Source organism: Bombus huntii, unplaced genomic scaffold (genome assembly GCF_024542735.1).
Source record: "Bombus huntii isolate Logan2020A unplaced genomic scaffold, iyBomHunt1.1 ctg00000120.1, whole genome shotgun sequence".
Taxonomy (NCBI): Eukaryota; Metazoa; Arthropoda; class Insecta; order Hymenoptera; family Apidae; genus Bombus; species Bombus huntii.
The window spans coordinates 83,381-95,391 of NW_026099370.1; the positions used below are offsets into that span (position 1 = coordinate 83,381).

Consider the following 12,011-nt stretch of genomic DNA (forward strand, 5'->3'; position numbering starts at 1 on the left):
CCGTTCCATTTACTCTGCGGATTTAAGAACAAGCGAGAAGCACTTGGATCTTTCCTTTCTGCCGGGATTATGCTTTTTCCTCTCCACTTTTACGTTGTATCCTTCGAGCTTGGATGCTCGATCATAGTTGCGCGAGGGAAACCTTTTTCTCCATAGACACGCACAAAACCTACGCTTTCAGGTTTACATCCCCCTGGAGCCCCGTAGTCCATATTTTTTGATAATTCCTACAATAATATTTTATAATTAGACCTACAATATATTTAAAAAAATAAAATCCCGATAAAAGACAAAAGGGTGGACAATTGCATTACCTATTAAGTATTATAGAAAAATATTAAAGGAAGCATATATATTTCGTCGTATTACGTGCAAATTTTCCACAAATGCGTAAAAAACCGCGGTCTATTTACATAATAAAATAAATAATTCTTATGTGTCATAAGTCAAATTTTCTTTACCATTCTCTCCAAAACTTCTTGTCCCCTCAGAATATTGCCTAACGTTGTGTCTAAAGATGTAATCGCATCTCAACAGAGATAAAAATTTGTCAAAAGAGGAAACTAATTATCCTGCTAATGATACGTCGAACGACGTCGTAGACCAAGAAAACGAGATCGATGCTGGAGGATTGGAATCCGGAAAGATGGAAGAAGAACGTTGGTAAAGAGCCATTTACTCGCAACGCCAACGCCCTGGCCGGGCTGAATGCACTCGTTCCCGTCAAATCACGAAAGTTAAGCAGCGCCGGGCACGGGTAGTACTCGGATGGGTGAACGCCTGGGACCTCCGTGTGGCGTTGGCGAAGCGTGCTGGCCCCCCCCCTCCGTGGGGTTCGGGCCTTGGGCGCTTGGCGGCTCAGCGCCTCGGGGCCGCCAAGCAGTCCGGTAGGGGAACCGGGCTGCCTGGCATGGCGACGAGGCGGTCTAACAATGGTCACACACCGCTCCATCAGCCGTGGTATTAAGATGTCGATGCGTCTCCGCAGTACATGTTCGGCTAGCCCGAGGGCCCGTTATAAATCTTAAGGTTTAGTTAACTAAAGTCCTTCAAACAGACAAACAGCCTTTGTCCCAACTACGGGAAGATAGGGGAGACGTATTTTTCAACGAGCGGCGTCTCCCACTAGCAACTTTCCCTCGAGGGCGGCTAGCATCCTTCTCTAACCACCGATATGGAGATTGACCAATTAGCAGCAACGTCAATTTCCCTTACTTTCTGAACGAAGGCTTTTCTCGACGAATCCGATGATCTCGTATCCTTAGACACACCCCGTTATAGTTTTCCTCTGTGGCATCATCGGGACGGGAAAGGCATTCTCGCTCGCGATCTCATCGATTAAGGAGTAACCCTTTACGGCCAGTGAATATTACGCATCCGACTTGGATTTTGTGAGTACGTTCATCTATCATCCCGTCGACCGCGGATTCGTTATTGAACCTAGGATCATTGTCATTAGTTTCTCGAGTACCTAACTACCACGGTTACTTGTCCGGTTCTATAATAATCGTATTTGCGCTAGTCAATGTCTTCTCTATTGCATAACGACAACGTGTAACCCAAACGAGGATTCGTTTCACGCCCCTAACCCTAATTCTAATGTAAACCCGACATATTTATTAGACAATTATTACAAGGATTATAAATGTGCGTTCTGGAATGTAGACAGTTGGCTAGTTATTCACAGACTGACTGGCTTAGTGACCCATGGCCCTTGAAAAGGTTTAGAGCCCCACTCTCTATGCAGTAATGATTGTGACCTGTGTGGGTGTCTGTGTGGCGTCACATGTGGCACAGAACCTTCTAGTAGCTTCTCGACGTGCCCATCTAGAATGTTCCATCCATATCCTGACGCTTCTTCCGGCGAATTTTCGAAAGAGCCTGCACGTGCTAGCCGCCGTGGTGCATCTCACGAACGCACGCTAGTGGGGATGGCGCTGGGCAGCGAAGGGAAGAATCCGTACGATCAATTACCTTATCTGCATGCGGTTGATATCGTCGTATTCCAACAGATATGTTAGGCAAAGGTACTGATACGTGGCGGTACGGCGTAGCCATGCTGTATTATGCGTCGGCGCTTTATATTTTTCGTGTATAATACAATTTTTGGGTTTAAGCCGCTGAGGAGCGGAGCTTTTTTATGAATTTTTTTTATTTTTTTCTGTCCTGAAAACTTTGTCGCAAAACAGGACGCTTCGGTAGCCTGCTTTTTGGGTGCTGTGTAACTTTGGGGAGAGGTGGGATGAGAGGGAGGCGGCGGGGTTGGGGTGGGATGAGAGGGGGTGGGGGAGGGAGAATAATGAATAATATATATCTAATAGTGCGAGATCAGAATGTTTAGCCTCAAATAAGAATTATGGAACTATACTTTGTACAGGACGACGGTGGCTATGTGGTTACTGTAGCAGACTGCAAACACATAGGTTGGCGGTTCGAATCCATTCCCTCCTGGATTTTGATATAAGTGAGTTCAGGATCAGAAGTGAAATGTGATGTGTGTGAGAATCCGTACTTGGGCGACGCAGCTTCTACGTCTTAGGTGTCTCTCTACGAGAAATTACCTCCCGAGATGTGAAAAATAAAAATAAAATAAAAAATAAAATAAAAAAAGTAAAAAAAAGAATATCTATGAAAACAACATAGAAAAAACAAAAAAAAAAGAAAAGAGGAAAAAAAATTCTTCCTCCTGATATTCGTAATACTTGTAACACAGCAACATTGATACTAACCCCGAACAACGAAACGATCGTCACCTGTCATCAAAATGTGGTAGTGAAGAAGAGTAATTGTGTTGTGTACACAGAAGAACAGTTGTGTTGTGAATATCCGTACTGCCATTGCCTTAGTGTAGTAGTCCAGCTACAGATTCCAGGTTTACATCCACCTGGGGCCCCGTAGTCCATATTTTTTGATAATTCCTACAATTATTTTTTAATTAGGCCGTTAGGGGAATCGGGCTGCCTGGGTCGGTGGCTCCGGCGACGAGGCGGTGTGACAATGGTCACACACCGCTCCATCAGCCGTGGTATTAAGCGCGCGGGGGAGGCCCCGTTGCAACGCTCACATCGGTTCCCGGGCCTCTCTCGATCGCAGCCGGGACGGTTATCGTGGAGGTTTTAGTCGGTTGGAATCCGACACTACCACGCCGCTTTCCCCAGAAGCGGCCTGGCGTCCGTGCGGATTTCCTCCACGTAAAATATAAAAAAAAATTTACTCGCAACTGCGACGAATCATTCACAAAGCTCGTAAGCGACTCAAAAGTTCCAGGATCTGGCTTTTTCCTCATCGCAAACGATTCGGCGATGAAAACAAAACACGAGTTACCTAAACACGACCTAAGGTCATTATGCCCGCGTTCCTTGTCGTTTGATCTTCCGCCTCTGATCTGCTTTCATCTGATGGATACTTTTCGTGGTCTCTGATCGCCCGCGGAGCAGTTAACAAAATTGCAATTGTTGATTGCACCAAGCGAAGGAGCCTCGAGCCCTCTCCGCGCTTCCGAGTCGGCCAAATCGATCAAATACCGCGACGAAAAATTTGCGAATAACCAACGCGGAGTGTCGAATGCGAAAACCACCGGGTCCGACTTAAGTACCAGGAATTCGACAAAGCGGTCTCGTCTCGCTCGTAATTTAGGGATTGTACGCGAAACGGCGGAGAATTAACTGGTTCGCTGGTGGCTGCGCGTCGAACGCAAAACGCGCTCAACAACCCTCGCTCGTGCTTTCTTGGCCCTCGTGTATATGTTCTTCGCGAACGAGCGTCATCCTCTCCGGGCGTAGACACGTTTACGCGACTCCTTCCAGATGCTGGTTAACTCCGCGCACGGAAATAGACTCGCTCGCCCCCTGCCCCTCGAACTTTTCGAACGAGGCTGGTGCTGCCCGGCACGAGCGAATCACAGAAGGAAATCACGCTGACGATAGCACGTTGTAAGATTTTTCCTGGATAATTTGTTCTACGATAAGAAATAATCGATAATCGAGGGCAAGTTGCGAAGGAAAATACAGAATGACGTGAAATTTATCTAAAATTTTCTATCGCTCGTTTGATCGCCGTTTTCGACGACGAATGCGGAGAATACTAGAAGAAGCGCAACGATTCGAGAGTCGGTAAATATTCGAAAAAACGAGGCCACCTTCGATCTCGATGCTTTCGAAATACGTTGCGAAGCTCGACGTTTCGAACGGTTTTGTCCTACACGCACGGTCGGCGCTCGGCCTTCAATCACGAATTACACGGGAAAATATTACACGTAGCTCGGCCCGAGTTTCCAAGCTGGGTCGGGTTATAGTATTTAGCAATATTCACGGCTTACCCTTATCGGTGTAAACATAAAAAATGCCACGGCGGTGAACGGATTAATATTAGATACTGCTACCTACATCGAGCTTCGAAAACCAAGGCTTTCCCGCATAACCGCAACACTAAGACCAAACGCCGCATCGGTTGTACGTATGCGCAGGAAAAAGTTGTTTAAAACGTCTTTAGCGTTTAGCGATATATCGGAAAAGCGTGAAAATCCAAAGTGCCCTTTTCTCGATATTCGACCGATATACGCATATACGAAAATACGCATACGAAAAGTTTCGCATTGTTGCGATAATAGGATACGTTAATAGCCAATAGTCACGGTGCGTTTAAGCGGCTTTGTAAAACGTATTGCCGCGTTTTACCAACGTAAAAACCGTGGTGACCGTCTCGACGCTGTCTCTGCGAATAGAAGACTCGATCGGCGAATCAGCGCGTAAGGAACGAGGAAAAAGAGAATTAATGTTGCGGAAAGGTTCCGTCGTTAAACGGATGCACTCGAGTTTACCAGGAGAGGAGTGACGTCGGCGAGAGAGAGGAAAGGTTTCGGTGGCTGGATAACAGATAGGTATTTGCTTTGCACGACGTTCGGAGACGCGAGTTAGAATGGGCGGTGATTCTCGCGAGAGCGAGCTTCCAACGTATTAAAACGATCGCGCGACGCACAGAACGGCTTTCGAGAGATCGGTTTATAACGCACGGTCGTTGGCGCGTCGTTCGATCCGCGTGACGGGCGCCGTTCCAGCAATATCGAACCTTTTCGTCCATTCTCTCGCGTTGATTCCGCGGCTAAGGGTGAACGATCGTTCGGGCACGTTCCGCCGAACGTCGCGTCTTGTTTTCGGCGCTCTGCGTATCGACAGATTCGACAGGGCACGGTTACTCGCGTTCACGGGCAAACGCCAGAAAAAAGCGGCCGATCGACGACGACTCGATTGAAAGCTGTCTGCGCGATGGCTGAATATTTACAGGTGGTGTTTGATGCTTTGAAACGCGGCTCTCGCAGTTTTTAGAAGTTTTTCGTGTTGCTTCGATGAACTTGCCTGTTTATTCGTTTACACGTTCCGTTTACGTTTTCTCGTTTTTACAGCGGCGACGATCGTAAGACGTTGTCGAGGCAAAGAATCGAGATTTTCCAGCATCGTTGTCAGCAAACGTAGGCGGCGAAGCGTTTCTACCGAGCGAGATATTGCTGGCGAGAGAAAGTGTCAGCGGTATTTGTAACGCTCGTATCGCAACAGATGCACATATCCCGCGGCTGTTTGAAAATTATTCCGTTCAAGGACGGGACAATAACGCATAAACAGATTGCCTGCGAGACGTACGTCCCGCATGATGTTCGAATATGCTACCTGTGACATCCGTGTGATCTTCCGCCAGACTGATCCTTCTGTGCGAGACTTTGATACGTTTCCTAGTACGATGACGTGCGTGTAACCATCGAATCTCTGTCCGTTTCATACGTTGGTGCGCGAAAAGAGCGTGAAAACGGAACGAGAACGAGAACGAGAACGGAACGAACTGAAAATTCGTAACAATTTAGTTAGTAGCTGATCTATAGGACAATATCGAGGAAACGGTTACAGTTTGCGAATCGCTGAAATACGTTCGACGCGTCGTTGTTCTCAAACTTTGCAAAACACACGCGCGTTGATTTCGACGCGTCGGGCAAAAGAAAACAGACACCTACTTACCTTCGTATTGGTAATTCCAGCTCTCGTCGTCACACGTATTTAGTCCGTTGGACGTCGAAACGATCGTCATCGATCGAATACCGAGCTCCGAAAGGGAGGAGCTGCTCCCTCGTTCCTTTATCTTGCGTTTCAAGTAGATATCGGTATCGCGATACCGTCTCTTCGCTCGTTCGTTCCAGCCTGTATGTTATAACGCGCGTTCACGACTCTCCATATACATTTTCGGAATAAGATTACCTGCACGCTCGTAGGAGGCGTAAGAAGAGGAGCGAAAAGTTGTGCTGGCGAACGCTCGATCGAGAACGCTCGATTTCGCTGGTCCGACAGGTCTAACTACGAACGATCAGGGGGACAAACGTTTCCGTTTGCGTCGTTGTACGTATAGACATTGACGCGATCGTGATTTGTTTGCCATTGTTCCTCCTGTCTAATAAGATCGATACGTAGCACCTGTCGCTGGCGGTCTATCGACGTGGCAAGATATACCAATCACGAGCACAAGGATACGATTAGGTTTGTAGCGAGTAGGTTGCCGTTTACTCGGACGGAATTGCGGCTATCGCCGATGGATTCTCATCGCCGTAGACGATCTCGTTAACAGCTTTTTATTTTACCTTTGGCCGCCGTATCCCATTGGAAACGACTAACAACGAACAACTGGAAGCCGCCACGTTTCGTCCGAGTTTAGCTACGATCGTTCGAGCACGACGTGACAAATTTCCAGCACTTTGCTCGAGCGCGTCACGACAGAACGCGTTACGACAGCGGCTCTGTTTATCGATAAACGACGGTGTTCGTTTTATCCGTCCAATGTTCCGCGTATCATACCGTCTTCTGCCAGATCCAAGCGACGTTCCGGGTGTCGAGCTCGTAACCGTTTGCTAGTTCTTTTTATCGGCACGCCGCGTCGGACTCGCAGAAATAATACGGTTTCGTTAAGCCTTTGTCGTTCGACGCGATCAGCGAGCATCCGCAAGTTTAGCGAACGGATACATAAATTATCGTCCGGTTCAGCGACACCCCGTGTTCCACGGTTTCTTCCTTTTCTTTTTCATCCCCCCCCCCCATCCTCGTGGAAACCGACATATTTTTGCGTCACTCGTTCGCGAATGCCTGCTGCCGAGTGGAATTTCTTTTTTCCTACGGTAATTCAGACTGTGCGAGGTTTCGTGCCGATGTTGTTGCGGTATATTTCGTAACGCTGTAAAACTGGTCCTCGAAATTTGTAACGTCCTGCGGGAGCCGTTGCGCAGATTTCTTTGTAACGGCTAACTTTAGAGTAAAATGTTTCAACGTCGCTTTTATATCCACTTTGTTGAGCATGTATTAAGCATAAAACGATATATTTAGCACCTCCGCGAGCGCTTTAAAAAGATTGGTTGAAAAACAAAAGGTATCTAAATAAATAAAAAAGAAATTAAAAAAAGAGAGAAAAAAGGAGAAAGGAAGGAGATGGAAGGGGACAAGAGAGTTAATAACTCAAACGCGTCGACAAGTGCGCGAGGTACCGTTAAAAAAAAAGGAATAGAAAGAAGCGACGCAAAAAAGAAACACGTAGCAGATTATACGACGTTAAATCACTCGGGGCGAAGCAATCTCTTCGAAATACGGCATTACCTCGGTTTTGCCACTCGGGCTACTCCCGCCCTTAATTGATATTCGAGCAGCGTCGATTAAAAGCTGCTTCGCGTAATTCACCGTTAATCCGTCTAGCAGCACGTTTGATCGTCGTTCTGGCGAACGGAACCTGCGACGCCTTGGCCGAAAATATCCTTGGATCGACGTTAAATTTTTGGATTTTTCGACGTTGATTAATTTATTGTTCGCTAGTCGATTAAGAAAATTAATTACTCTGCGCGATGGGCTTGCCTCGAAGAACTCGGAGCTATTCTTAGGCTTGCAACGATCTTCCGGGTAAATTGATCAGCGCCGTTAAATATATCTCGCTCTATTGCGCCGCAAAACGCTCAACTCGCAATTTCGATTTTTCTTTTAGCTGTTCCAGTTTCACTGCGTTCCGTATATCACAGCTATCGTACACGGTGCAGCGAATACGAAACGGAGAAGGTCGGAGCATGTACCCGTCTAGCCACCTTCGTTTCAATTCTTCGTTCGAGTTTTCTGTTTCGATCCTCCCGTATTAGGTGTAATCTTTCGAGAATATGCCCGTATCGTTGGACGTTCTGACAACCAACGACGAACGCGGCCGAGTTTGTAAATTTTGCGCGCCAAGTTTCGATAGGTCAGGAATAAAGTCTGACGTTTCGCTGGAAGTTTCCGCGATGAGGAGCGGATCGCCCTCACCTCGTCCAACTATCAAGCTCGTCCACCGTCCAACCTTCTCGCGCAATTTCCAATAACGTTCAGACTTGCAACTCCTTTATCGAGAGAAACTCGTCGAACGAGGTGTTTCATCGGTATTTCGCTTTAATTAACTTTTTAACTTTATCGATAAACGTTCGCGAAACATCAACGAACGCATACGTGTGAGAGCCCTTGACCAGAAAGTCGGGCAACTGACTCAAGATTAAACGGCGGCTTTAAACTACGTCGCGCAAGAGTCGGATCTTTTTGTCCGAAATAAAACCAGTTGCTTTCTAAATCGTTTAACGGATGGATTCCTTCCGCAACCGTGAATGTCAGCGTTCCGCCTCTAACGTAATATCAACGCGGAAACATCGCGGCGAACTCGTATTTTCTTTGCGTTTATAACCGCCTTTGTCTTTTTTCTCTCTTCTTGCCTCTTCTCCTTAAAAACATCCCTTCCAAGCGGCTTGCTGTCTCGCGGTAGTTACGTCGCGGCTCGGTCGGACGTCGTAACGTCCTAACGTCGTAACGTCGTACCGTCGTGACGTCGTGACGGGCGAATAAAACTGTCGCCGTCGCGTTCTCACCTTTTAGCCGCTCTTTTTGCACAAACGCTCCCTCGAGGTGGCGTTTTCGTCGCGAAAGAACACGCTGGGATATGCGTTGAAAGCGAGCCGCTGATCGAGCTCGACGACCGAGCAAAAATTCCGATTGATTGCGCTGGCTGCTCGCCGATCAATGTCAAACGTCTCAATTCCTTGGACGTAACAGCGTTGAAGGCAAAGTGAACTTTATGGCGGGCCGTGACGATTCCGGTATAGGCGAACGTAGTCCGCTATAGGGACAATTTGCAGGATCGACGAACGATCGGTCATCGTTGCTTTCGTCCGGAGCCTGGCGATTAAGAAAGGGAAGAAGTTAATTTTGTTATTTACGTCGGGTGTCGTGGGGCGGCCTGTGACTCGGTACACCGGCCAGCTGTTAATCACGGTCTACGTAGAACCGTACTTTAATTACCGTAGTTAACGTCGTAATATCTTGGGAACTGCGGCTGAAACGCAGCAAAAGGAAGCAAGGGGGCTGTAAGCGCGCGTGTTCAACGGAAAGTTCGTAATAACGAAACACGGTGCGGGACTTTGATTCTTCGTTTGGTCGCTGAGCTTGGAAGGCGATCGCCGCGATGCGCGATACGTCCATGTCCATCGAACTTTATCGACAAGAAAGCCAAGTTTAACGGTAAAGTTTAATTTCGCGCAGCGCGTGTAAGAGCCGATTCGCCAAAGAAAATACAACTGTACGGCCTGAGAAGTGGTAATTAAAGTGGAAGAAGAAAACTTGGCCGAGATAATTGGATCGTCTACCATGGAATCGCAAATAACGTGCTAACGTTAGAAGCTTGTAAACGGTAGCGAAAATCAAGGTGGCGGCAACCGTTTCCTCCAAATTGGAAATTTCGCGTCGTATTTTCTACTCCGGCAAATTAGCGGCTATAAGTCATCGTCGGCAGCATCAATACGGTTACTCGATATCCCTGGCAAAGACTGACCGTCGCTCGATCTCGGTTCAGAAGCAATCCGCTGTTCTCGTATACTCGGTCTGCTGCGTTCTTGCCCCTGCACGCCCTGCTTGTCAGATCCAGCCTCGCATTAATCACTCGCTCCACTCGCTCAAACCAGAGAACCCTTCTATCTTAAATCCTCTGTGCGGCATTCACCGGTGGAATTCTTACACGAAAGGATGTCCGGAAGCAACGGGTTTGCAGCGGGTCGTGTATTTTCCAAGGGGTGGCGACAACCCGGTAACGAAAGGGCGTGCGACGGTAGGCCGTGATGAAGAACGCTGTCACCGGACGGCAATCGAAGACAAAAGGGGAACACGGTACGCGGTTCGTAGCGGCACGACATGGCGCGGTGTTGCGCGGCGTGGCGCAGCGGTGAAAAAGGGGGCCGTGAATCTCCGTCGCTTTCGGCTCTGCAATTATTTTTTACCGGCCTGGTATAAAGGGAGGTGGCGACCGAACGAGGAGAGGGGTGAATCGCTCGGGATGAAACAAAAGGTATCAGCGCGAGGTGCTCTTTATTTCCGGCGACGGGTTGGCGCGTTATTATCGGAATGGGGCGGCATCGAACGGAGACACGGATCGACTAGAGCTTGGAACGACGGGGCAGGAGGGTTTAACCGGCTGAGAAGGGAATTAGGGACAGCGACGAGGAGGGAGCGGGAGGCGGCAGACGGGAGGCGCGAGGCAGGCCTCGGTGAAAAACTAGAAAGAACGCGGCGAAGAAGAGAGGAGAGGCTGGATTAAATAAGAGAAAGCGTGACAAGCGAAGGAGAAAAAGGAAGCGGGCAGGAAACAGGGGAAGGCAGCCTGAGAAACAGGCTAGAGGTAGAGATACGACGGAACAATTGGAACGGCGAAGAATGGAGGAAAAGCGTGGAAAGTGGTAAGAGGGGGATGAAAGAGGAAACGTAGGAAAAGGGCGGATGATATAATATAATAAAATCGGGGTCAGGCCAGTCTCTACTGGACGGGGCAGCAGCGGATGAAATTATAGAAACGACGACAAATGAGGAAGAATTATCGTCGTATGGATGCACGCCCACTATCCGCGAAACTATCCGTCGCCTTTGTTCGGTTCGGTTGGCACGAAAGAAACGAAAACCGGAGAAACGGAGGATCGCCCCGGGGCAATCGGTACATCCAGGTATCCAACGCGTTATAATCGTTGTATCTATTCTATTATATTATACGTATTATTCTACTATACTATTCTATTATACGGATAGAAAACCGCGGTGGAGAACGCGGTGCGAGAAAATCGGCCGACGGAGACGCGAAACAGGCCAGGACGATAAGAGTCGGTGGAAGATTCCTCGAAATTATTCGATTCGGTCGATTGACGACGGCTAAGTTGATCGGCGATTAACGTTAAACACGCTCGCCGAACGGCAATTTTTTCCAAAGAAAGTGCCGGCGCTACGCGGCAGAAACGATACCTACAACTTTTCTCCTCTCTTTCCATGGTTCGCGTCTCCTCGAAGATGGAAATCTTATCTGAAATCGGAATAGGTCGAGGTTAGGTTGCGCTCGTAGAAATTCATATCTAAGAAACCGTGTTATACGCTCAGCTGATCAGATACTTTCTTCACGATCCTGGAAAATCGACTCGCGTCAACGATAAGATCCGAGCCCTTGCGAATCATTTCTCCCGGCACCGTGAAATTTCGCGGAAACGAAATTCGAGATACGTACGTACGTCTGTCGTGTTGCCCATAGAGCTAATAAAATACGACGAATCGTACGACGTTTCTACAAATTTCTCGACTTTTCCGCGAAAATTCGCTTGAAATTTTCCGAAAGGAGGACGTCGTCGCGCGGCTAAATTCATCTCAATATCCAGTACTCGTCCGCAGCTTCGCCGGGAAATCTCGCACCGTCGATTCCCTCCCGTTTTTAATCATCGGGCTCGGTGAAATCAGCCCGCTGCGATCGGGTTGCTTTCGTTGCGTATCGCGCGGCGAAGGACCGGCGCGTTTTCATCGCCGATACCGGATATCGATCTTGGTATTTTGGCGGAGAAACGGAGTCGAGAGAAGTACGTCGCCTCGTCCGGCTTCGTTAAAAGCTTCTCGCTAACAACCGCACCGGCGACAACTCGACGCGACCGGTGACATTGTTAATTATAAGTGCGCGCGCAG

General features: G+C 48.2%; 1 pseudogene; it reads left to right on the forward strand.

The window, feature by feature from the left end:
* Positions 1–686: 686 nt before the first annotated feature.
* Positions 687–805, forward strand: LOC126877102 (5S ribosomal RNA; annotated as a pseudogene).
* The last annotated feature ends 11,206 nt before the right edge of the window (positions 806–12,011 follow it).